The sequence below is a fragment of the Periplaneta americana genome, chromosome 9, assembly GCF_040183065.1.
Source record: "Periplaneta americana isolate PAMFEO1 chromosome 9, P.americana_PAMFEO1_priV1, whole genome shotgun sequence".
In the NCBI taxonomy this organism is placed as follows: domain Eukaryota; kingdom Metazoa; phylum Arthropoda; class Insecta; order Blattodea; family Blattidae; genus Periplaneta; species Periplaneta americana.
This window is the reverse complement of record NC_091125.1, coordinates 163,786,766-163,812,650: the sequence shown is the minus strand read 5'-3', so window position 1 is coordinate 163,812,650 and position 25,885 is coordinate 163,786,766. Positions and strand designations below refer to the sequence as shown.

General features: G+C 35.5%; 1 long non-coding RNA gene across 1 annotated transcript in view; it reads right to left on the bottom strand.

Annotated features, from left to right (window-relative positions):
• LOC138705703 (uncharacterized) overlaps nt 1-21,562 on the bottom strand; it is a 32,115-nt gene extending 10,553 nt beyond the window's left edge. Inside the window, exons 1-2 of the long non-coding RNA XR_011333735.1 lie at nt 21,437-21,562; nt 13,691-13,785 (exon numbers count right to left, since the gene is read on the bottom strand). This is a non-coding gene — a long non-coding RNA (uncharacterized lncRNA). The remainder of the gene's footprint in view (nt 1-13,690; nt 13,786-21,436) is intronic.
• Nucleotides 21,563-25,885: the final 4,323 nt, after the last annotated feature.

Here is a 25,885-nt window from a genome sequence, read left to right as displayed (position 1 = left end):
TTATCTGGTTATTTAATTATTTATTTACCTACTTATTTCTTTACTTACTTATGTATTTACTTATTTATTATTATTTAATTATTGATTTATTTATCTAATTATTTATTTCATTATTTATTTACTTATTTATTTCTTTATTTATTTACTTATTTATGTATTCATTTATTTATTTATTTATTTATTTGTTTATTCATTCAGTCATTCATTTAATTATTTATTTGTTTATTTATTCAGTTATTCATTTAATTATTTATTTATCTACTTATCTATTTTATTCATTCATTCATTCATTTACATAGTTATTTAATGATATATTTATCCATTTATTTATTTACTTTTTTACTAAATTATTTATTTACTTGCTTATTTATTCACTTATTTATTTATTTATTTATTTATTCATTCATTCATTCATTCATTCATTTATATAGTTATTTAATTATTTATTTACCTATTTGTGTATTTAGTTATTTATTTATTTATTCATTTATGTATTCTCTTACTTATTTACTGTTTATTTATTATTTATTTATTTATTTATTATCTTGTTTATTAGCAATATTATCATTACCATTATTTTATTATTATTATTATTATTGTTATTATTATTATTATTATTATTATTATTATTATTATTATTATTATTATTATTATATACATTCAATCTTTTGATACACAGAGTTCTGTGTCATTCTGTCATAGAAGTCACGGTTCATGAAATCGTTCCTTAACAATCTCTAAATTCTTGGAAGGGTTTATATCTCAGACAGTGCCTCAGTATTGAGTTTCTCTCAACAGGCAGAATTCCCACTCAAGGTAAACCTGATACTGATATTGGATGCCACCGTAAGTAGGTCAGTGTGAAAGTGGGTCTATAAAGCCGAACTTATGTTACAGAGTGCATAAAATAATACTGTGACGCCATGTAACTCTTCAGCGAATATTCTTTGTTTGTCGGTAGAGTAGGACGAAAGAGCCGAATCTGAGCATGTAATATTAATATTTTGTATGCTAATTTTTTTTTATCTTTGTAGAGTTTTGCTTCTGTTTAAATGATTATTAATGTATACTTGAGTACAAAATATATTGTTTTTGCTTGTTTCATGGCGACACGTCAATAGCAAACTAAGGAGATCCCAGTGGCTACTTGCTATTTAAAACATTTCTATATGGCGTAATTGATTTCGTTTCCTTTGAAATTTGCGATGGTAAAATGATTGGTAGGTTCAGTGGTCCGTCAGTTCGTCGATTGTTCGTGGTCAGTTGGACTGGTCAATTGATCGGGTGCTTGTACGGTTAATTGGTCGATTGATCGTTCGGTTGTACGGTGGATTGTTCGATTGATCGTTCGGTTGTACGGTGAATTGGTCGATTGATCGTTCGATTGTAGGTGAATTGCTCGATTGATCGTTCGGTTGTACTGTTGATTAGTCGATTGATCGTTCGGTTGTACGGTGGATTGTTCGATTGATCGTTCGGTTGTACGGTGGATTAGTCGATTGATCGGTTGGTTGTATGGTGAACTGGTCGATAGATTGTTCGGTTGTACGGTGGATTAGTAGATTGATCGATTGATCGTTCGATTGTACAGTTGATTAGTCGATTGATCGTTCGATTGTACGGTTGATTAGTTAATTGATCGTTCGGTTGTACGGTGGATTAGTCGATTGATCATTTAGTTGTACGATGGATTAGTCGATTGATCGTTCGGTTGTACGGTGGATTAGTCGATTCATCGTTCGGTTGTACGGTGGATTAGTCGATTGATCGTTCGGTTGTAGGGTGGATTGGTCGAATGACCGTTCCGTTGTACGGTTGATTAATCGATTGATCGTTCGGTTGTACGGTGGATTGGTTGATTGATCGTTCGGTTGTAGGGTGGATTGGTCGATTGGTCGTTCCGTTGTACTGTTGATTAGTCGATTGATCGTTCGGTTGTAGGGTGGATTGGTCGATTGGTCGTTCCGTTGTACGGTTGATTAGTTAATTGTTCGTTCGGTTGTATGGTGGATTGGTTGATTGATCGCTCGGTTATAGGGTGGATTGGTCGATTGATCGTTCGTTGTACGGTTGATTAGTTAATTGATCGTTCGGTTGTACAGTGGATTAGTCGATTGACCGTTCGGTTTTACGGTGGATTGTCGATTGATTGTCGGTTGTGCGGTCGATTGATCGGTTTGTTAGCCGATTAGTTAGAGGTAATATAGATAGAAGCACATTGAAAACACCTGTAGATTGTTTAATCGAAGAACAAGAAAAAGGATAAAATAAGATGGATTATGAAGTGACTGTCGTATTTCGAGCAAGCTGCTGAAAACAGTTTTTCATACTGTAAATCTGGCTTGAGCTTCCTGGCGTTGAAAGATATGGCACCATCCGTTCTGACAGTACTTTCAAGTCGCCCAGTGGCACGTTCGAGTCGATGAAGACGTCGATACGGACTTACAAAAATAGTCGTTCATTAGAAAGGAGTTGCCGCTTTGCGTGCTTGTTATGCTGTAAAGAAAATTGAATAGACTGTCTGAGCGGGAATGAACTAATAGGATTAGGAAATATACGGAGCCGTGGAATGGAGACATAAGTCTGGAAATTGATGCGTTACCGCTCAGCCAAAAATTGTGTTGCGCTCATTTAAAATGGAGGCCTTTGCTTCTTAAGTACAGGGTGTCCGCGAATGTAGTAACCTGCCATTGCTGTAATTTTGCCATTATATTTATTACCATGTACTTTCTTATTTTTCTTAACATGCAGTGACCTCTACTGGAATATTAAGCATATTCAGCTTTTATTAGTTCTTCGTAACGACTGGCTTCTATGAGGTTCATAAATGTTCAATTCTGAGGTGAGCTGTGGAATTTCAAAATGTTACATTTGTGCGGATAAAATTTCTGTATATATGAAGGACAAAACTAAAGTTCTTTATATAATTTATTATCATAATACACTGCTCTCTTAAATTGACTGAGCATATTGGGAATTAAATGAATTGCTTTCCCAAAACACGCTATGAATTTCTTCATATAAAACAATTTTTATCACGAAAAGGAAGCAAAAACGAGCAAAATTGCATTAAACTTTTTTGTTTGAAATATCTCAAGGAATAACCCCCTGAAATTAATGACATTACGTACGGTTCACCTGTATACTAGATGAGTAAAACGTGTGACACACTCTTTGTAATAATAATAATAATAATAATAATAATAATAATAATAATAATAATAATCAGTGGCGCTACAGCCCGTGAAGGGCCTACACCGACCAGCCGGCTGCTGACCTCACGCCCACATGCCGAAGCAGAGGTGGGGATCATCCAACCAGAATGGAGGTATCGTGTGGTTAGCACGATGATCCCCCCAGCCGTTATAGCTGGTATTCGCAACCGGATTTCGCTACCTATCGTAGCTCTCCAAGTGCATCACGATGCTGGGTGGGCACCGGTCCCATACACTGGCCGAAATTTCATGAGAAAATTTCTTCCCCCATGAGGATTCGAACCAGCGCGCATTCCGTAACGCGAGTCCTAGGCAGGATGCCTTAGACCACGACGCCACGGCGCGGGTCACACACTGTTTGTAGCATTCCTATTTTTAAATTCTCAAAGAAAATGTACATAAAAGTTATCGGGGATGGAACTTGTTTTCAAAAATTAAAACTTTCATTTATAAACAGTGTACCAAAGAGCTTGTTTTCCAATGGTAGCATGCACTTACTTTTTTATTTTTTAATTCTTCAAGTACAAGACGTACAAAAAAAATATATTTTTAAAAATAGATTATTATTTTGTAAAACTTGCCTCAAATTCATGATTCGAATGTAAGTGTACATAATAAAGAAGAATGCTTTACTTACTTACTTACTTACTTACCTACTTATCGCTTTTAGGGAACCTTAAGGTTCATTGCCGCCCTCACATAAGCCCGCCATCGGTCCTTATCCTGAGCAAGATTAGTCCAGTCCCTACCATCAAACCCCACCTCCCTCAAATCCATTTTAATATTATCCTCCCATCTACGTCTCGGCCTCCCCAAAGGTCTTATTCTCTCCGGCCTCCCAACTAACGATCTATATGCATTTCTGGATTCGTCCATACGTGCTACATGCCCTGCCCATCTCAAAGTATATGAATTTATCACTAAGGAGAATGATGTAGTCACGAATTATTTTAGGTAATTTTTACACTTTATGAACTAAAAACAAAGTGGGAAGTATGAGGATATTAACAATAATATAATAGGCTGTCTTGATCCTGGAGCTGAATATCGGACTTAAGGGAAAAATTAATTAAAAGGACATTTCCTTTTCTTCTATGGTGGTAATAGACTAGACTAGGTTAGATTAGATTAAATTTGTTGCATCTACCTTTAGGGCTTGCGAAAGTCATTCTGCACTGATACCAATTTTATTAAAGTGTGAAATATATTTTGTTGTTAATTCGAACTTGAAGAGCTCATTTAGGACCGGTTTCACCAAATTTACTTAACTTTAATTGTTACTTAAAGTCTTCTTAATTGACACTTAAAGGGACAATGCATTTCACCAACACAAATTGGGCTTTAAGCTGTCATTAAACCACGTTTAAGTAATTGGTCAATATTTGGTCATTTAAATAAATAATCCTGCATTAACGACAATAATTGTTATAATGACGAGGACAAAGATGGATCGGTGTCGGTTAGAGTTCCCGAGTAGCTCAGTGGTAGAGCGTTGGTACGTTAAACCAAAGGTCCCGGGTTCGATACCCGGCTCCGGAACAATTTTTCCCTCGAAATTATTCAAATCAACTTTACAGGGAGTTATACCTGAAATCTTGATTTGCATAATACACGTCATTGTTCGTTAACAGAAAACCACAATTTAAGTCACACGGAGTTAGTGTGCACTCGAAGTTGGTTGCTTGACGGTTGTCAGCCCACTTTGAGGTCTGTGGATATAGAGGGAAAAATTGGATCGGTGTCGGTTAGAGTTCCCGAGTAGCTCAGCGGTAGAGCGTTGGTACGTTAAACCAAAGGTCCCGGGTTCGATACCCGGCTCCGGAACAATTTTTCCCTCTAAATTATTCAAATCAACTTTACAGGGAGTTATACCTGAAATCTTGATTTGCATAATACACGTCACTGTTCGTTAACAGAAAACCACAATTTAAGTCACACGGAGTTAGTGTGCACTCGAAGTTGGTTGCTTGACGGTTGTCAGCCCACTTTGAGGTCTGTGGATATAGAGGGAAAAATTGGATCGGTGTCGGTTAGAGTTCCCGAGTAGCTCAGTGGTAGAGCGTTGGTACGTTAAACCAAAGGTCCCGGGTTCGATACCCGGCTCCGGAACAATTTTTCCCTCGAAATTATTCAAATCAATTTTACAGGGAGTTATACCTGAAATCTTGATTTGCATGAAAGATGGACTTCATACTTGAAAATGATTTCTTACCAAGATGGGCGAGGATAATTTCCGAAAGAGAAGATTATTTTAACACAATGGACGAAAAAGATTTGCAAATGCGGTTTAGGCTAAGCAAGACGTAACTATTATATTTTCAATAGTGCTGAACGTGATTTAGAATTACCAACTGATAGTTAAATACTTCATAATATTATTTAAATAAAGCTTATTACAAGAAAAGTTTAATCAATCCTCGGTTGCCTGAAATACTTCAACTAGGCCTATATGAATAAAAAATGTATCAAGTAGGCCCAGTATTACATTTGAAGGCTTTGGAATAGCGCAAATCCATGAAGTCTTTCTATTTTCCTAGTTGAATGATATTTCCTTGCATCTACGAGTATTTTCAGATTATCCCGTTTTGTCTTCAATATTGCTGAAGACACTGGGATGAGGTTTTTTGTATTGAAATCTCCTTTTTACTTATTTTCAATCTTTTTGCTTTTCTTCTAAAGTCTGCCCATCCGTCTTTTTGTTTTCGATGATTTTAATATGTTTTGAGGTTATCTCTGTTTATGAAGACATTTTATTGTTGTAATGTAACAAATGAACTCACAATAAAGTTAACTGCTTGCATTAACAAGGCACGTGGCCTTCGAAATTAAGATTTTACAATGATTCCGAAGGCCGTGGTGACTTAATTTGGAATTAAATTAATTGAATTTATTTTAAATGCGTATTAGTTTGGTGAAATGCAAAAGAATTAAATATGATTTAACTTCCGTATATAATATATATTATTTTAATGTACCGAAGTACATATGATATTTCCATGCAGATATTCTGCGTCATCATACGATGAAAGAGTAATGGAACGGAGAAAAATTCTCTCCGGCGCCGGGATTTGAACCCAGGTTTTCGGCTCTACGTGCTGATGCTTTATCCACTAAGCCACACCGGATACAACTCCGACGCCGGTTAGAATCGTCTCAGATTAAGCTCCAACTCTTGGGTTCCCTCTAGTGGCCGCCCTCTGCACTACGTCATAGATGTCTATGAACGCAGGACCGAAGTCCACACATGTGCTGAGGTGCACTTGATATGAGTGACTAGTTGACCGGGATCCGACGGAATAAGCGCCGTCTTAAATCACGAAGTGATTTACGCATATCATATATATTATTTTAATGTACTGAAGTACATATGATATTTCCATGCAGATATTCTGCGTCATCATACGATGAAATAATATATATGATATGCGTAAATCACTTCGTGATTTAAGACGGCGCTTATTCCGTCGGATCTCGGTCAACTAGTCACTCATATCGAGTGCACCTCAGCACATGTGTGGACTTCGGTCCTGCGTTCATAGACATCTATGACGTAGTGCAGAGGGCGGCCACTAGAGGGAACCCAAGAGTTGGAGCTTAATCTGAGACGATTCTAACCGGCGTCGGAGTTGTATCCGGTGTGGCTTGTGGATAAAGCATCAGCACGTAGAGCTGAAAACCCGGGTTCAAATCCCGGCGCCGGAGAGAATTTTTCTCCGTTCCATTACTCTTTCATTCCGTATATAAGCTAAATTACAATTAATTAATTGTTGATTAGTAACATGTTGGTGAAATCGGCCCTAAGTGTCAAAAATGAAAACTCTTTACTGTGTTTAACGCACGGCCTGCTGGATCGCATGCTATGGCAAGATGCGATCCAGCAGGCTGTGGTTTAAAGTTCTCATTCAAGTATTAAATGTGGAACATTTTCGTCTCCCTTTCAAGAGGAGAAAGCTCTTCTTTCTCAGTATGTGTAAGGAATTTCTCACTCCACAGTGTTACCAACTGAGCTAACTCGATCCCAAAACAAATTGGTGGTATGCGGAATCATTTGACACTAATAAATTGATTTGTAATCCAGCCGTTTAGGAATTTCAATTTCACTGCTCTTATATTTCTCGAGCAATTATCTCGTAGCACAGTAAATCACGCGTTACATTGGGTTTGCCGGACCGTCGAGCAAATACTGAACGGATATCATTACACTATCAGAAAGCAGAGGTGAAAAATGGTGGAATGGCAGCTTCCTCCCCTCCAGACATCACTGCCAACGAACATGTCCATCAGCTGGAAAATGTTACTATTTATTATATCTCTTTAGTTCACTGAGATCATATAGGCGAATAAAATTTTGTAAATACAATAATAATATTTGTGCGAGATCGTGCGTATTTGCTTGTTTTCCGCACAGAACCAATACGCGGTAAGTGTGAAATACCACATTCAGTATTCCCAACGTAACACACATAACAATTTCCCTCTTCTTACCGCTTAAGCGCGACATTCATTTTACTGCTTTAGGCTTTTAACATATTATTTTTAGAGACGTTTAACATAGTAATAATTATAAATTGGAAACTTACCACTGCAATTTCACCTAAATTGCAATGTTAATTATTGTTTTTAAATAGTTGCAAAAATTAAGTAAAGTCTACTACTCCACGAAATTTATTGCATTCATGATACAAGTAACATTAAGGCAGCCGTGAAAAAATCAACAAGATTCCAGATGCCGATGTTATTACTGCAATATGTTATATAAATAATATTGTTAAAATATTAAAATGAAAAATAAATCATTGCATAACCTTACCGTTTGTTTTAAGTTCGCATTTATAGACTGGGGAAAAAAAAAGACAGACGTATATCACGGCCTGCTGGAGTATAGTAAACACAGAAAACGTTTTATAGCAACAATGTTGAAGAAAAATATTTTGGTTTTCCGAAGTTGCCGTCATTAAACAGAAACCAACATGGAGATTTCATTGCAACTAATTAGAAATTCGTCTTTCAGGTATATAATAAACGATCTTCTCACAAAATAATGTACGATACACGAGCGGTATGTTTGTTTTCATGTTCTCGGAAATTAAAAAAGCTCAACTACGTTTCGATTTTTCAATCTTTTCCTCGACCATGAAAACGTCAACATACCGCTCTTGTAACGTATATTACTATTATATCTCCCACTAAATGTGGTGTATCTTAGTAGTTTCAACTGTACTGTGTAGATGGCAGCTCCTGCCAGTATTTTGTGAGAGATATAACAATTCAAATATGTAATCTCTGTTGGGCCAAAGTTATCCTTAATGGGTCAGTGTTATCCGTTGACGGTACTGCATATCTAATCAAAAATATAGTAAACGAGAATTGCGCACAAACTGTGCAAAGAGTAGATGTAAATATAATCTTAGTTGTCCTTGCTATAATCAAAAATGAACTTCTTGTATACATCATAAACGAAAACTGTAAGAAATTGTACTAAACGAATTTGTTAAACAAAATAGTGTTTAATAATAATAATAATAATAATAATAATAATAATAATAATAATAATAATAATAATAATAATAATAATAAATTATTATTCCTATACTTAAGCACAGAATTTATCGTAATTCTCAATCTTTCACAATCTATACGTCTCGAATCTAGAATCTTTCTCCTGCAGATATTAAAACATGTCAGATGCTATCGTCTTTCAGAATGAAAATGCACAATTACCTATTCAACAGGAATAGTGAATTGCATTCGACATACTATTATAATTCATAAGCAATATTTAATAATTTGACTTTTTCTCAGTCTAGTTCACTGAATTGATTTTCTCTTAATGTGTTAAACAGTGATTATGCTATATTTAAATACGGTATCTAAATAATTGTTTTTTACAAATGATAGTTCTAAGTAATTATCTTCACATTTCTAATATATTCCGATTAACTACTACATTAGATAAGTTTCAATAATAATTTTTGTTCGTGTCTATTAGTTATGCGGTAAGTCTATTAAATAATTATTATAATTTAGAATGCATAAATCAAAATAGGAATAATTGTATTAGTTAATACGTAATATGTTCTTGTTTTTCATACTAAAAAAATATGTATTTTTGGAGAGAAGGTGAATATCAATAATACGTGTTCCTTATTTTCCGTCTTCAAATCCGTCAATCTACTCTAAGAACGATATGTAGGTAGAAGCAGATATTGAAATACGGACAATAATTGACTCTTATACATACCATAAATTGAAATAATTGCGCCCACACCTGTGGAGTAACGGTCAGCGCGTCTGGCCGCGAAACCAGGTGGTCCGGTCGGGGCAAGTTACCTCGTTGAGGTTTTTTCCGGGGTTTTCCCTCAACCCAATATGAGCAAATCTGGGTAACTTTCGGTGCTGGACCCCGGACTCATTTCACCGGCATTATCACCTTCATCTCATTCAGACGCTAAATAACCAAAGATATTGATAAAGCGTCGTAAAATAACCTACTAAAAATAATTGCAAATAGTCTAGTTGTAATACAACACACAGGAGACCGAGTAACATAGTCAGTACAGCAACTGGCTATGAATTGGAAGGTCCCGGGTTCAATTTCGGGTGATGGCGGGATTTTTCTCGTAACCAAAAATTTCAGAACGTCCCCGAATTCCACTGAGCCTTCTGACAAATTGAGTGCAGAGTCTTTTCCGAGGCGAAAAGGTAATTAAAGAGTGGTGACGACGAGATTAGCCTTTCTCATTCAAGTGTCGAGGTCATGAAAGTATGGATCTCCACCTCCATGTCCCTCAACCGCCCTCTCGGCATATAAAAACTCTAACTACAAACCCTGTCGATTACTATACTATACTGCAACATTCCATAGTTTTCCAGAAACATTTTTATTTTCCACTTATTTAGTCGTCATAAACAGTTTTTGATAAACTTTTACATCGCACTACAATTGGACAATCCAAAACATAGGCATGATCATTGACCAAGCACCAGTGCCGGATTTAGGCCTAGGAAACCTAGGTATTGTCGGACCATCAGATCTATGCCCCTTCAGCGCTGTCGTCGTTCTTGGAAAAGTTAACGCCACTACTCACCCCATTCCACCCGTTTCTCTCCCACTACGTCAAACAGCAGGCCACGAACCTTGTCGAATAGGGATGTTGCTAAACTTCCGTCAAACAGTGCCATGTCTCTTGAATATTGCTTATAATACTGTAAGGTTAATTATTACTTATTCATAATTTAATTTAAGTAGTCTAATGACGCTGATTGACTTATGCAAAATGCTATTACTTGCTTAATAATATTTCTTTCGCCACTCCGTGCTACAGTATTCATGTTGAGTTGACAACACTGGACTGCAAGTGCAAATAAACTGTCCCGCAAGAAGGCTCAAAATTGTGAGTAGTGGGGGAGAGAAAGAGAGAAATAGGAATACAGGGAGAGAAATGAATTGCCGAGGCTGAAAAGGAATTAAGGTTCAGTTCGCATATCTTACGGGGGCACAGATCCGATGGTCGGACTATAGTTCCCTAGGACGGTAATTTCCAGGGAGCGGCATTTTCTCTCTCTCTCTCTCTCTCTCTCTCTCTCTCTTTTCTCTTTTTTTTTCATTTTCATTTTACAATGAAATTTGTTTTTAAAACACTTGTTTGTAAACCTTTTCTTAAGTTTGTTCTTGAACACCTTGTGGAAGTCGGATATTCTTCTGTTATCGTTTTGTCGTAGTCCTGGCGAGAGTAAAAGGAAAGTGTGCAGCTGCATAGTTATGTTGTAATGCCGGTATCACTGCTTAAATTTAACTGCTTGTGTAAGCTTGAATGTATTGTTGAAAATAAAATTGGATGTGTCGTTGCTATATTAGCCATATGAATAGTAACCAGAACTCTCAGTTACATTTCCAATATAATATATCGTCAACAATACTATTTATTCACTTTCTAACATGTGCACTATATAATTCGATATGAAAGGTTTATTCTGCAAAGAGTTGGAGTTTATTCTTCAATTTACTTTATACTTCCTATCAGGGCCGAATGCTAGTCACGAAAGTTAGGCTTGCTCTGTTATCCATAGGGGAAGATGGGAGGATATAATAATTCATAATTCATAAAAATAATCAGACCCACATAGCATAAATAATTGATTTTATAATTATGAAATCATGATGAGTCATGGATCATATTCGCTTATCAGATGTAGAAGTTCGATATAATATAACAAACATGGCCAACAAAACAGTTTATTTAGCTTTTTTTCGACCCTGCCAACTAATGCATATTGCTGTGTTGAGATGCACTGAACGAGCGCACATATTCTCTATTATGTATGTCTTCTCTTGAATAGTTCTTCGTGAAAATGGATTTAATAATAAGGTTTCAATAACACACAATTCCGAACTCATTCCAATACTTCAAATTAATGTTTAAGAATTAATAATACATGCAGCAGCTAACACATGCATTCCGCTCATACAATTACATTGCACTCGCAAATCATAGCACATTCCCGCTGTCAATACTGGTCTGTGTAACGTTAAATAGTCGTTGGTGTAGCTCTCGGACCAGAGCTTCAAACAACACATAACAGAAGCATGTGCGCCTAGGACGGACTAAGGAGGAAGGCACTTGCGCGCGCATCACATTCTCGCTATTTCTACGTCTTTCCTGTAGCTCCGAGAAACGAGCAAGTGTTGCGATACTTGCGGTGTGCAACCTGCGGATAGTATTATGCCTATACAATGTTCCAAAAATCAAAATAAATTTTAATATACGTAATCCCATTTTGAGAAATACACATTCTACGAAAATATTGGACTTGCGCAGCAAGCATAGCATGCCCTGAGAAATCGCCCCTGCTTCCTATTGATGTAAGGAATACTCGTAATAATTATACCATCAACAAAACCAATGCTTAAAAATAAACCACAGCTTGCCTTTCACAAATCAATTTTTCTTCAACAATGAATAGCTATATCACTTCTGAGGTTCAGACCTGTCTTCGGACAGTTGACTAAACAACAACAAAATGAATAAGTTTGAAATATTTTTTGCATCGAGTCTGATGTGCTTCGCCAGATCGACTTTGATGATATGAAGAAAGTGCGAAGGAAATCTTTATACTTCACAAGTAAGATAAAAGTATTTTTATTCCAGTAATTTATTGTTTTCTGAATTGTAATATTTCATTAAAACTAATCTATACTAATAATAAATCTGTAGCCGAAATTTTTCTGGTAATTTTCGATTTTCCAAAAATAATTGGTCCTAACATATATAATTAACCACCCTGAAACCGAAAATCCCTTTTTTTGAAATTTTTGTTTGTATGTCTGTCTGTGTGTTTGTTACCTTTTCACGCATTAATGGCTGAACGGTTTTCGATGAGAATTGGAATATAAATTAAGTTCGTTGTAACTTAGATTTTAGGCTATATGGCATTCAAAATACATTATTTAAAAGGGGGTTATAAGGGGGCCTGAATTAAATAAATCGAAATATCTCACTTATTATTGATTTTTGTGAAAAATGTTACATAACAAAGGTTTCTTTAAAAATAATTTTCGATAAGTTTTATTCCTTGAAAAATTTTGATAGGACTGATATTTAATGAGATAAATGAGTTTTAAAATTAAAATAACTGCCATCTAAGGCCGTGTAATGAATTAAAAAACAAATGACTTCGTCTATAAGGGGCCTTGGACAGCAACAATCGAAAGCTATGAAAGATAGCCTACAGAGAATGTTTCTGTGTTTGTATGACGTAATATCGGAAGCTAAATTAACCGATTTGTATAATTAATTACTATTTCACCATTGGAAAGTGTAGTTTCTCTAGATGGACATAATGCTATAATGTTATTACAGTAACTTCTGCTATAATATAATATAATATAATATATAATATTATATAATATAATGTAAGTTATTTGAAGGGTTCAGAACCATAGTGGGCCAAGCGCCATTTACTGAATACGTAGAAAACAAGGGTTAAAATTAAGTTATTACAATAATTCAATGGAAACCTTAACAAGTAAAGTAAAATAAAATATACACATTAAATCTAAATGGTGTCAATCTTCATTAAACTATGGTTGCATGTAATAAAAATTAAGAAACAGGTTAAAGGAATTGTCATTGCACCAAATGAGTTACTCTGGACCAAAATGATAGCATTTTAATTATTTGGATGCAATTTAAATTAAGTAACATATTAAACGATTTATCCTTCCATCAAACACGAATGTTCCCTGGATCAAATGTCCTATTTTAATTATGTAATTACTTTATATTTATTTCTAAAGGGTGCAGCGGAGCGCACGGGTACGGCTAGTTTAGACTAAACATGACCTGTATAACAGCTGCTCATAAACTGTTTGTGAGAGTTGGGGGCGGCACTATACCTAAACCCGGACCTGCCAAGCACCTTGAAACTACTTGTCGAGGAATAACAGGTGAATTGAATTTTTGTTGATACTGTACCTGCAGACTCGGAAGACTAGGAGCGTGAGGAAGAGACATAAGACGCTGGCCCCACTGCACGTCCACGACAGAACTTGCAAAGTCGTGTCTTTCCCCTGGGAAAAACAGTGACAGGTGAAAAAAAATCACTTATTGTTAGGAATTTAGTGTCGTGACCAATACTCACAACGCCTGCACAGCGGTCAGAACTTTGGCACATCTCAAGCAACTTTATGGCGTTACAGAAATATCGCCCTTTCCTCAGAATGTAACCTTTTTATTTATATTTTAATATTAGTCACAAAAAAGGATTACTGAAGATGGGAAGCTATCTATCTACTCAACTCAGTATCGTGGAATAGGAGATAAGAATTAATTAATAAAGCAAAGTACATAATATGCATATCTAGATACTAAAATGACTAAAATCAATCCAGAATACTTAGATATAATATTATAAATGTTCTCATTTCAGTCTGATGATAGAAAAAAATTGAAGTTTCCCTCTTGTAGTGAAATCCTGAACTACAGATATATATTTCAGTTCTCGCCTGACCAGCGAATAGGGATTATAAAGAATGGACACTGAGCGAATTGTCCTGTGTTTTGTTTCTCTGTGCGCCAGAGTGTAGTTCTACTTTCAAGCGCTAGAGGTTAGTGTAATCGAGCATAGGCTAAGATAATAGTTGAGAATAGAGTTGAGACACAGGATTCAAACATCGCCTACCTTATTGCATAATCCAGTAACGCTTTGCTTCAAATAAATTCAAGTTAACAGCTTTTCCTTATTTCTCAGTGACAAACTAGTTGTAATAATAATATTTTATATTTCAGATATAATAAATTATATTATAAAATAATATAATACATTATAAAATTAAGTATCGAATTCGTTTAATATTTGTATATAATATACGAGTAATATAGGTATATGGTTTTACTTCTCATAGGAGTTTTGATATTCCATTTTCAGCGCTATCAAATCATTACATATTTTAATTGTTGTTGGGGTCAACGTCTCAACTCTCATTATAAAGGAACTCTAGTGTCTAGACATTACAGTTAATGAAGGATTTATTATTTCATGGATCCAATTTATTTTATTTGAGTACATAATGTACCTAGATGTATTAATTATATGTGTTACATTTCCGCTGTGTCGACTGCTAGCTGGTGTGATGTCAGCGCCAACTCTAGGGAGAAAGCAGAATCTGACGCTCTAGCTGGCTTGAAGGTCATTGAAATCAGTCCGGCTACATCAAAGGTACCGACGCGAAGTGTCCATTCTTTATAATCCCTATTCGCTGGCCTGACGGTGAAAAATCAAGTACCGGTACTTATTACAAGTCAACCTATTGCCGAAAAATTAATTTATGTAGTTAAAATAGGGTAAGCGAAGGTATTAACACCATCAATTCAAAAAATGGCTTACAACTCACCTTAAATGCGGACAATAATATTGTTTTTTAGATATTGATCATTTTATAGCCTTTCCTATAGTTCAGTAAAGAAATAAATAAAATACGTAATTATGTAGAGGAAACATCTGAATAACACGACCAAATAACATATCATCTCGTAATTGCTATGGTAACGAATCGTTATTTAGTTAACTGAAATAAATCGTTGTAAATGTGTAATATACTGAGATTGTACATTAAAAAGTAGTAATTGCGATAAGGTTTTACAACAGTACAAGTAAATAAAAGCATGACGCATATTGGCGCTATTATCTGCAGCGAAGGTAATAACGCCACTGTCGTTGAGTGGCGCAAAACCGTCTTCACATAGGCTAGTGAACAAAGTACAGTTTTCTTTGTGCTACTCATGTGACAGGTTTCATCGTACCCAAGTCCTGTCGAGTATCCATAAATTAGACACGATTAAATTAACCGCTATTATTACATACTAAATCAAAGTTTATTTTTACAGCGAGATAGCGTTTTTACCTGCAGTCGCAAATTATGTTTTAAATAGGTAATTACTGTAGTATAATATTATACATTTAAGCAACACCTTTCTACTGTATTTAATATTGCCTGAACATATGAACGAATTTCTCATAACATTTTATCATTCACTATATTTCAAGTTTATTAGTAGCATTAGCAATGGTATTATTATTATTATTATCATTATTATTATTATTATTATTATTATTATTATTACTATTGATCAGATATTTTTTATTCGACAGATAATGGAGAAAAAATGGGAGTATAAGAGTACAGTGAATCAGTTATTCATAGATTTCAAAAAGGCATATGACTCGGTTAAGAGAGAAGTTTTATTATGATATTCTTATTGAATTTGGTATTCCCAAGAAACTAGTTCAATTAATTAAAATGTGTCTCAGTGAAACGTACAGCAGAGTCTGTTCTGTCAGATGCGTTTCCAATTCACTGTGAGCTAAAGCAAGGAGATGCACTATCACCTTTACTTTTTAACTTTGCTCTAGAGTATGCCATTAGAAAAGACCAGGATAACAGACAGAGCTTGGAATTGAACGGGTTACATCAGCTGCTTGTCTATGAGGATGACGTGAATATGTTAGGAGAAAATCCACGAACTATTAGGGAAAATACGGGAATTTTACTTGAAGCAAGTAAAGAGATAGGTTTGGAAGTAAATCCTGAAAACACAAAGTATATGATTATGTCTCGTGACGAGAATATTGTACGAAATGGAAATATAAAAATTGGACATTTATCTTTTGAAGAAGTGGAAAAATTCAAATACCTGGGAGCAACAGTAACAAATATAAATGATACTCGGGAGGGAATTAAACACAGAATAAATATGGCAAATGCCTGTTATTAATCAGTTGAGAAGCTTTTGTCATCCAGTCTGCTGTCAAAAAATCTGAAAGTTAGAATTTATAAAACAGTTATATTACCGGTTGTTCTTTATGGTTGTGAAACTTGGACTCTCACTTTGAGAAAGGAACATAGGTTAAGGATGTTTGAGAATAAAGGTGCTTAGGAAAATATTTTGGGCTAAGAGGGATGAAGTTACAGGAGAATGGAGAAAGTTACACAACACAGAACTGCACGCATTGTATTCTTCATCTGACATAATTAGGAACATTAAATTCAGACGTTTGAGATGGGTAGGGCATGTAGTAGCACGTATGGGCGAATCCAGAAATGCATATAGAGTGTTAGTTGGGAGGCCGGAGGGAAGACGACCTTTAGGGAGGCCGAGACGTAGATGGGAGGATAATATTAAAATGGATTTGAGGGAGATGGGATATGATGGTAGAGACTGGATTAATCTTGCTCAGGATAGGGACCGATGGCGAGCTTATGTGAGGGCGGCAATGAACCTGCGGGTTCCTTAGAAGCCAGTAAGTATTATTATTATTATTATTATTATTATTATTATTATTATTATTATTATTATTATTATTATTATTATTCCGTAATTCTATGAGAATTTGCACTAAGCTCATATTCGTGCATTCATGGACTACACACTAGAACACATGATTGAGCTCCCATGACAGAATCATCACAGTGACGGCTATTGATGTTTCACAACATAGACATCACATTCAGAGCTGACAAATAGACACAACCTAAATCCGATTAGAACACTTGACGGTGAATTTCATGCAAAGTCGAAACTATATTCTGATCGTTACGTATAATACGGTGGATTAATAATAATAATAATAATAATAATAATAATAATAATAATAATAATAATAATAATGATAATAATAATAATAATAATAATAATAATAATAATAATAATAATAATAATAGTAATAATAATGCAGTAATAGTAATTTTAATTTTAAATATAAATTATTTCTGGTGATCGAACTGCAGACCACGTAGTTTACAAAAGTCATGCTATTATTGCACGCTCGAATGGAAATATATTCGCTGCAAAACTGCCTCAACATTGTCCCAGGGAAATACAGAATTATAGGTTTACGAAAGACTACTCTACCGGAAACTGTGCACATTTTGTGAAAATGTCAACTTTAAAATGCAATTCGAACTAATGTGACAATTTTCTGTCATTATGGTTCAATAAACCTGTGCCAGACAATAACCACTTTCAAGAAAAGGCTAAACGATTTCTTACGGGCGCAGTCAAATTGAAATTATACTTGTGATCGAGCTTAATAATTTAATTTAATTTAGATATGACTATCATTACTATTACTATTATTATTATTATTATTATTATTATTATTATTATTATTATTATTATTATTGTCATTTTTAGGACAAGACCCAGTGAGAAGTAAGATAATACACAATAACCAATGCCTCGAACAAGTGCAAAATTTCAATTATCTGGGTTGTGAAATATCTTATCAAAATGAAAAAGATGTGAACAAGAAAATTACCAAATTTACACAAATTCTAGGAATAATAAACAATACATTAAAAGCTAAGTTAGTACAAAAATCTACAAGAATAAAAATATATAATACACTAGCATTACCCACCCTTCTATACGGAAGCGAGATTTGGACATTAAAGAAAAAAGACATGAACAGAATCAAAGCAACGGAAATGAAATTTTTCAGGAGAACAGCAGGATATACTCTTTTAGACCGAAAAAGGAATGAAGAAATTTTAGAACAATTAGAAGTAGAGTCAGTAGAAGAAAAAATCACCAGATACAAATTCAATTGGCTAGATCATGTAAGAAGAATGGAAAATTCAAGAATCCCAAAAATTATGATGCAATATAAACCTAGAGGACATCGTCGACCAGGAAGACCATTAAGAAGACTGCTAGATGGGGCCGAAACAGGTCTACAGAGGCCTAATTCGTGAAGGATGATGATGATGATTATTACATAATTATTTTATTGGTGTGAAAACGAAAAGAATTGTCATTGTATTATATTAATCATGTATTATATTATCTTGTATTTGTAGTATTGTATTGCTTTGATTATTGTATTGTATTGTATTGTATTAATTATGTTATATTCATAGCACTGTAATAATTTTTTATCATACTGGTTGAGTGGAAGAGAAGGCCGAATGGCCTTAACTCTGCCAGTTAAAATAAACCATTATTATTATTATTATTATTATTATTATTATTATTATTATTATTATTATTAAATAGGTTTTAATTTGAGAACTGTATGACCAAAAATATTAAAAGCAAAGTGATCCCGAGGTTCGTGAGAAAATTATTTTTATAACCTATACGGATAAAATTGTCATATTTACTTGTAAAACGATGTCGTCAGTCGTGATACCATGGAAACAGAAGTGTAAGTAGTTTTCTATGCGGTCCGTCCCTTTCTATTATTTATTTAATGTGTCTTGATGTTTTCCACACAACAGTCACGGAAATATTGGGTACTGTACCGCCAAGGTGGTCCAGTGACTAGAGCGCTTGACTTAAAATCCTGTGGACCTGGGTTCTATCGCCGGTGTACCCCCAATTTATAAATTGTGTTGGGCAAGCCCGTGGTCCACGTAACACAGAGGTTTTCTCCGGGAGCTCCGGTTCCCCTGTAGCATCCCAACAAATATCCATTATCATATCAACTCATCGCGGATGTAGCGTAGACCAGCCTCTTTTGACGCATCCTGGGTAACGACTCTGTCGGTAAATTGGTCTGAATAACTGGCTTTACCCAGGTATATGTGTGAATGACGAAAAGTCAAATTCCCGCTATTAGCTAAAAAGAAATCTTCTTTTGCCCCGAACTCTTCTACCGTTCAAGCCACCGGCGTGGCTCAGTCGGTTAAGGCGCTTGCCTGCCGATCTGGAGTTGCGCTCAGGCGCGGGTTCGATCCCTGCTTGGGCTGATTACCTGGTTGGGTTTTTTCCGATGTTTTCCCAAACTGTAAGGTGAATGCCATGTAATCTATGGTGAATCCTCGGCCTCATCTCACCAAATACCATCTCGCTATCACCAATCTCATCGACGCTAAATAACCTAGTAGTTGATACAGCGTCGTTAAATAACCAACTAAAAAATCTACCGTTCACCATTTCTTCCAGTACATCCTTCAGTAGGCAGTTTCTTCTGAGCCAGTGACCTAACCAATTTATTTTTCTCTTCTTAATCAGTTTCAGCATTATTCTTTCTTCACCCACTCTTTCCAACACAGCTTCATTTCTTGTTCTGTCCGTCCACTTCAACGCTCCATTCTTCTCCATATCCACATTTCAAATGCTTCTATTCGCTTCTCTTCACTTCGTCGTAATGTCCGTGTTTCTGCCCCATACAATGCCACACCCCATACAAAGCACTTCAGTAGTCTCTTCCTTCGTTCTTTTTCCAGAGATCCGCAGAATATGTTCCTTTTTCTATTAAAATCTATTGAAATCTAATCTATTGAAATCTTTCAAATCCAAGTTAGAAAATAATCTTATGACGAGTTGCCAAACTAACTTATTATAATGACAATGTTGTATTGTATGTTTGTTTCCACGTATTCACATATGTATATATATTCTAGTGGTATTCAACTTATTTTATTTTCTTTTTTTTTTTTCATCATATTTCCCAGTAATGGTATATCTATAATGTGATAACTTGAGCTATATATAATCATAATTGTCCTTATTGTGTGTACCTAAAATTATTGTGTTCATTGTATGCTTTGTACTGCACTATTTTGTTGTCATTATTATTATTATTATTATTATTATTATTATTATTATTGTTATTATTATTATTATTATTATTATTATTATTATTATTATTATTATTATTAGTTTATACTATACATTGGTTAGATCCAAGCTTGAATATGCATCTGTTGTATGGAACTCCATTACTTCCACTGACTCGGCTAAATTGGAGAATATTCAAAGAAAATTTATTTCCTTGTGTTCTTATAGATTTTTACCAAATTCCGATGATTATAAATATGAGATTAACTGCAAATATTTTAACTGCTGCAGTTTATTTGCCAGACGTCAAGATCTTGATTATTTATTTTTTTGTAAAGTCATTAAGGGTGATATTGATTGTGAATCATTCATAAGCAATATCAGTCTTCGTATTCCCGCTAAGGGTTTAAGATTTCATAACATTTTTTATAATAGAAATTCAAAATCTCTCTCCCCGATCTGCAGATGTATAAAATATGCTAATTTGCATGGATTAAGCTTGGATCCATTTAATGTGTAGTATAGGCCTACACCTTTTGAGTTTATCAAGATATATCCTTATTTGTTATTATTGTTAGATATTGCTATTTATTTTCTTGCATTTGGTCAAAGATTGGTGATGACTATTATATTGTTTGTATTTCATCTCACTGCCATTTTCTATCATTCATGCTCATCATCATTTGTTGTTTTGTTTTGTATCGTGCTAAACAGTAATTGGCCTTGTGCTGTTGTTTTGCACGTTAATATTATAAATAAATAAATAAATAAATAAATTATCAATATTATTATTGTCTAATATTTTTACACTTTGTATGTCTCATTTATTTTGACTTACTGTTCACATTTTATTATGCATTTTCCTTTCTTTCTGTATGTTATATATTTTGTCTGATTTGTACTGGCTTGCTGTTTGCATTATATTATGATTATCTGCTTCAGTTTTGCATGTAAAATTGTAGTGTACTTTGTAAATTTGTAGTGTTTTTTGTAACGCAGTTTTACTCCTGGTTGAGTACTAGAGAAGGCCGTATGGCCTTAACTCTGCCAGGTTAAATAAACCATTATTATTATTATTATTATTAGTAGTAGTAGTAGTAGTAGTAGTAGTAGTAGTAGTAGTAGTAGTAGTAGTAGTAGTACAATATGATGACCCACCACGTAATCATGAACGTCCATGAGCACGGCGAACGTAGACAAGTGGTTGCAGACGCACTGCGTGTGGGTCTCGTCGCTGGCCTCGACCCAGCACCCCTCCTCGTCCCAGACGCCCGCCTCCCTGAGAAGGAAATAAAACCAATAAAACATCGGGGCACATAACACGTCAGGATTCCGATTCCGTCTTTCACTGGAAGCCACGGAGCCTGCACATTCCACGTTCTGATTAGCCTTCCCATTGCAGGGTAAATACCTTCCCGCAAGATGCCACTGACAGATCTTTCCTTATTGGCTTAATATTAAAATAGCATGCTGATTAGGTCTCCGGTATGACTGAAGTAGTAGCATTCCCATTTATAAAACTACCAGACCTGACTTGGATGCGAGAAAGAAAACGATCTACGCTGTATATTTACAGATGCCTCAAACTAGGAAGCTGCCTGGAGAGGGGAAGTAGTAGAGCTAACGGAGGGGGCCCACCTAGGCTCCGATATCCAGGTATAGTCATATTATCTGAAAAGTTGACCTCTTGACGATGTATTCAAGATGTACCCTCCCTATGCAGCCTTCTGAACTGTTATTAGAACTGAGCTGTACCGTTCTAGTCCACAGTGCACAGCTGTAGGCGGACAGTGGTAGGGGAGAAGTGCTCTATGGGCCTGCGCGAACGAGACTATTTAAGGGGAGGAGATATTGAAATTTGATTTGTTTTTCCTGATTGATGCATAATTTTAATTTTTTTTTTGTATCTAGAAATATCGTTACAAAAACAATTTCAATTCTAAGTTTTTATTTTTTATTTTACTTGGTTATTTAACGACGCTGTATCAACTACGAGGTTATTTAGCGTCGATGGGATTGGTGATAGCGAGATGAGGCCGAGGATTCGCCATAGATTACCTGAAATTTGCTTTATGATTGGGGAAAACCTCGGAAAAAACCCAACCAGGTAATCAGTCCAAGCGGGAATCGAACCCGCGCCCGAACGCAACTCCGGATCGGCAGGCAAGCGCCTTAGCCGATCGAGCTACGCCGGTGGCTAAATTCTAAGTTAGTTTAAAAAGAAAAATTGGGGACAAATTAAAAAAAAAAATACCAGGAGACTGTAATTCACTCAAATGATTACATCTCAGCCATTTTTAAAGACTATTTCGTTTATATGACGTCATTCCATTTTCGGCCAATGAAATGTAATGAAATTCTGAATTTCAACCAATCACAGTCATACATAGCGATAATTTCTGCAGCTCGATTTATTGCTATCAATTTATCGCATGGTCGTTGTTTTGTTTAGTCAGTGTCGCCAACTGTTTCCACGTAAATCAATGAGCATGAATCCATTGTAGTAAATAAAGTGCAAAATCCTACTTCCACATCTACATCTTCATCTTCTAATTCTTTGTCCGTTGTAGCTGAAGAAAATGACACTCCTTCATAACAATTGTTCATTTAATTAATGTATTAAGCAGGTAATTTGTAATTATGCTATAAAATGTTTAAATTAAATTATGATTTCAGCAGATAATGAAAACGTATTTCTGTTATAATAACAAGAGAAAAGCGCAGTACATGTAATTAACATTTTTAAACCTGTATTTCGCTTTTCTCAATTGGCATTACTGAATAACATTCAATTTCTTTATTGTAGTAATCGCTATTCATCTATTTCGACTTCACAGTATTTGAATAGGTTAAGTATTAATAAATGTGCAGTTATTAACATTTTGTTTGCAAATTTTATGGATATATTATTTACATTTTTATTTTATTCACGAAATAGTCCTAATAAATGCCCTCGCTTCGCTCGTGCATTTATCGGCAAATCTCAGACATCTTGTGAATTACTATAGGTAAATTGTAAATTTCCGTGACATTTTACTCCTAAAAACACATTCTTTAAAATGTATTTATACAATCCTAGCATTAAAACACGCTTGTTATGACGCTATAAATCATGCACAATTGGCCTAATTCTGGCACTGGTGCCAGGAAAGGTTACCTAGCAACTAGTATTCCATGACGTCATCACAACACAATTTTATACAATGTACCTGTTTGAAAAATTAATATTTAATATTTGAGGAGAAAAATTCGCTCCGGCACCGGGGATCGAACCCGGGTCCTTGGTTCTACGTACCAAGCGCTCTGACCACTGGGCTACGCCGAATTCATTCCACAGCACCGGATCGAATCTTCCTCCTTCAATGTTTCCCTTTGTGGCCTGACTCCAAGTTAGGCATATATGTTGACGTATATGTCCAATGTCAACTGCCATTATACTAGGAGCGCACTCAGCTGAGTGACTTGTTTGGCCGGGATTCCGCAGTTAAGTGCACAGTGCAACAGGAAAGCTGCTCTCTGTATTATCTTCCCAGACGACGAAAAGTTTTTACAGAGTAATTACGGTTACCACCAGAGGTGGCGTTGACCTCTGCATTTTAGGGTATGGCACCGTAATATAAGCAAATGAGTTTGTAATGAAAAGTTAGTTTTACATTAGATTTTCAAAAGTCCTCTTTCGAAGTCAAATTAAAGGAAATGAAGACAACTAGAAAATCAGTCTGGATTTACTTCGCTTGGAGGAAGGTGGACATGCAATCGCATCCGACACTCGGCACAAAGTTTGTGACTTGGAAAGCCTCTCATAGTCACGCGATGCAGAAGACCAAAATGGAGTGGTGTGGCGACAGCCCATCCTCAGAAAAATATACGTACATCCATTATTTTGGCTATGCACTTTCTGTGTTGCTACTTAGCGAAAAATGATTATCCTATTTGTTTAAGTGAATCACTGACAAATTCTTGCTTCGAATATTACTATTATTATTATTATTATTATTATTATTATTATTATTATTATTATTATTATTATTATTATTACTACTACTATTATTATTATTATAGCGGCGGCCGGGTAGCTCAGTTGGTAGAGCAGCTGGCTACGGACTGGAAGGTCCGGGGTTCGATCCCAGGTAGTGAAAGGATTTTTTCTCGTTGCCAAACTTACAGAACGGCCCCGAGGTTCACTCAGCCTCCTATAAAATTGAGTACCGGGTCTTTCCTGGGGATAAAAGGCGGTCAGAGCGTGGTGCCGACCACACCACCTCATTCTAGTGCCGGGGTCATGGAAAGCATGGGGCTCTACCTCCATGCCCCCCAAGTGCCTTCATGGCATGTTACGGGGGATACCTTTACCTTTTTTTATTATTATTATAGCAATATCACTTTTGTTGACGTCGTACAAAATTTTGTACAATATTCTTTTGAGAAGATTAACTTCGTATGTAGTTGAAATTATTGGGGATCATCAGTGCGGTTTTCGGCGTAATAGATCGACTATTGATCAGATTTTTTGTATTCGACAGATAATTGAGAAAAAATAGGAGTATAAGGGAACAGTACATCAGTTATTCATAGATTTCAAAAAGGCATATGACTCGGTTAAGAGGGAAGTATTATACGATATTCTTATTGAATTTGGTATTCCCAAGAATCTAGTTCGATCAATTAAAATGTCTCAGTGAAACATACAGCAGAGTCCGTATAGGTCAGTTTCTATGCTGATGCTTTTCCAATTCACTGCGGGCTAAAGCTGGGAGATGCACTATCACCTTTAATTTTTAACTGCGCTTTAGAATATGCCATTAGGAAAGTTCAGGATAACAGGCAGGGTTTGGAATTGAACGGGTTACATCAGCTTCTTGTCTATGCGGATGACGTGAATATGTTAGGAGAAAATCCACAAACGATTAGGGAAAACACGGAAATTTTACTTGAAGCAAGTAAAGCGATCGGTTTGGAAGTAAATCCCGAAAAGACAAAGTATATGATTATGTCTCGTGACGGGAATATTGTACGAAATGGAAATATAAAAATTGGAGATTTATCCTACGAAGGGGTGGAAAAATTCAAATATCTTCTAGCAACAGTAACAAATATAAATGGCACTCAGGAGGAAATTAAGCGCAGAATAAATATGGGAAATGCGTCTTATTATTCGGTTGAGAAGCTTTTATCATCTAGTCTGCTGTCAAAAAATCTGAAAGTTAGAATTTATAAAACAGTTATATTACCGGTTGATCTGTATGGTTGTGAAACTTGGACTCTCACTCTGAGAGAGGAACATAGGTTAAGGGTGTTTGAGAATAAGGTGCTTAGGAAAATATTTGGGGCTAAGCGGGATGAAGTTACAGGAGAATGGAGAAAGTTACACAACACAGAACTGCTCACATTGTATTCTTCACCTGACATAATTAGGAACATTAAATCCAGACGTTTGAGATGGGCAGGGCATGTAGCACGTATGGGCGAATACAGAAATGCATATAGAGTGTTAGTTGGGAGACCGGAGGGGAAAAAGACCTTTGGGGAGGCCGAGACGTAGATGGGAGGATAATATTAAAATGGATTTGAGGGAGGTGGGATATGATGATAGAGACTGGATTAATC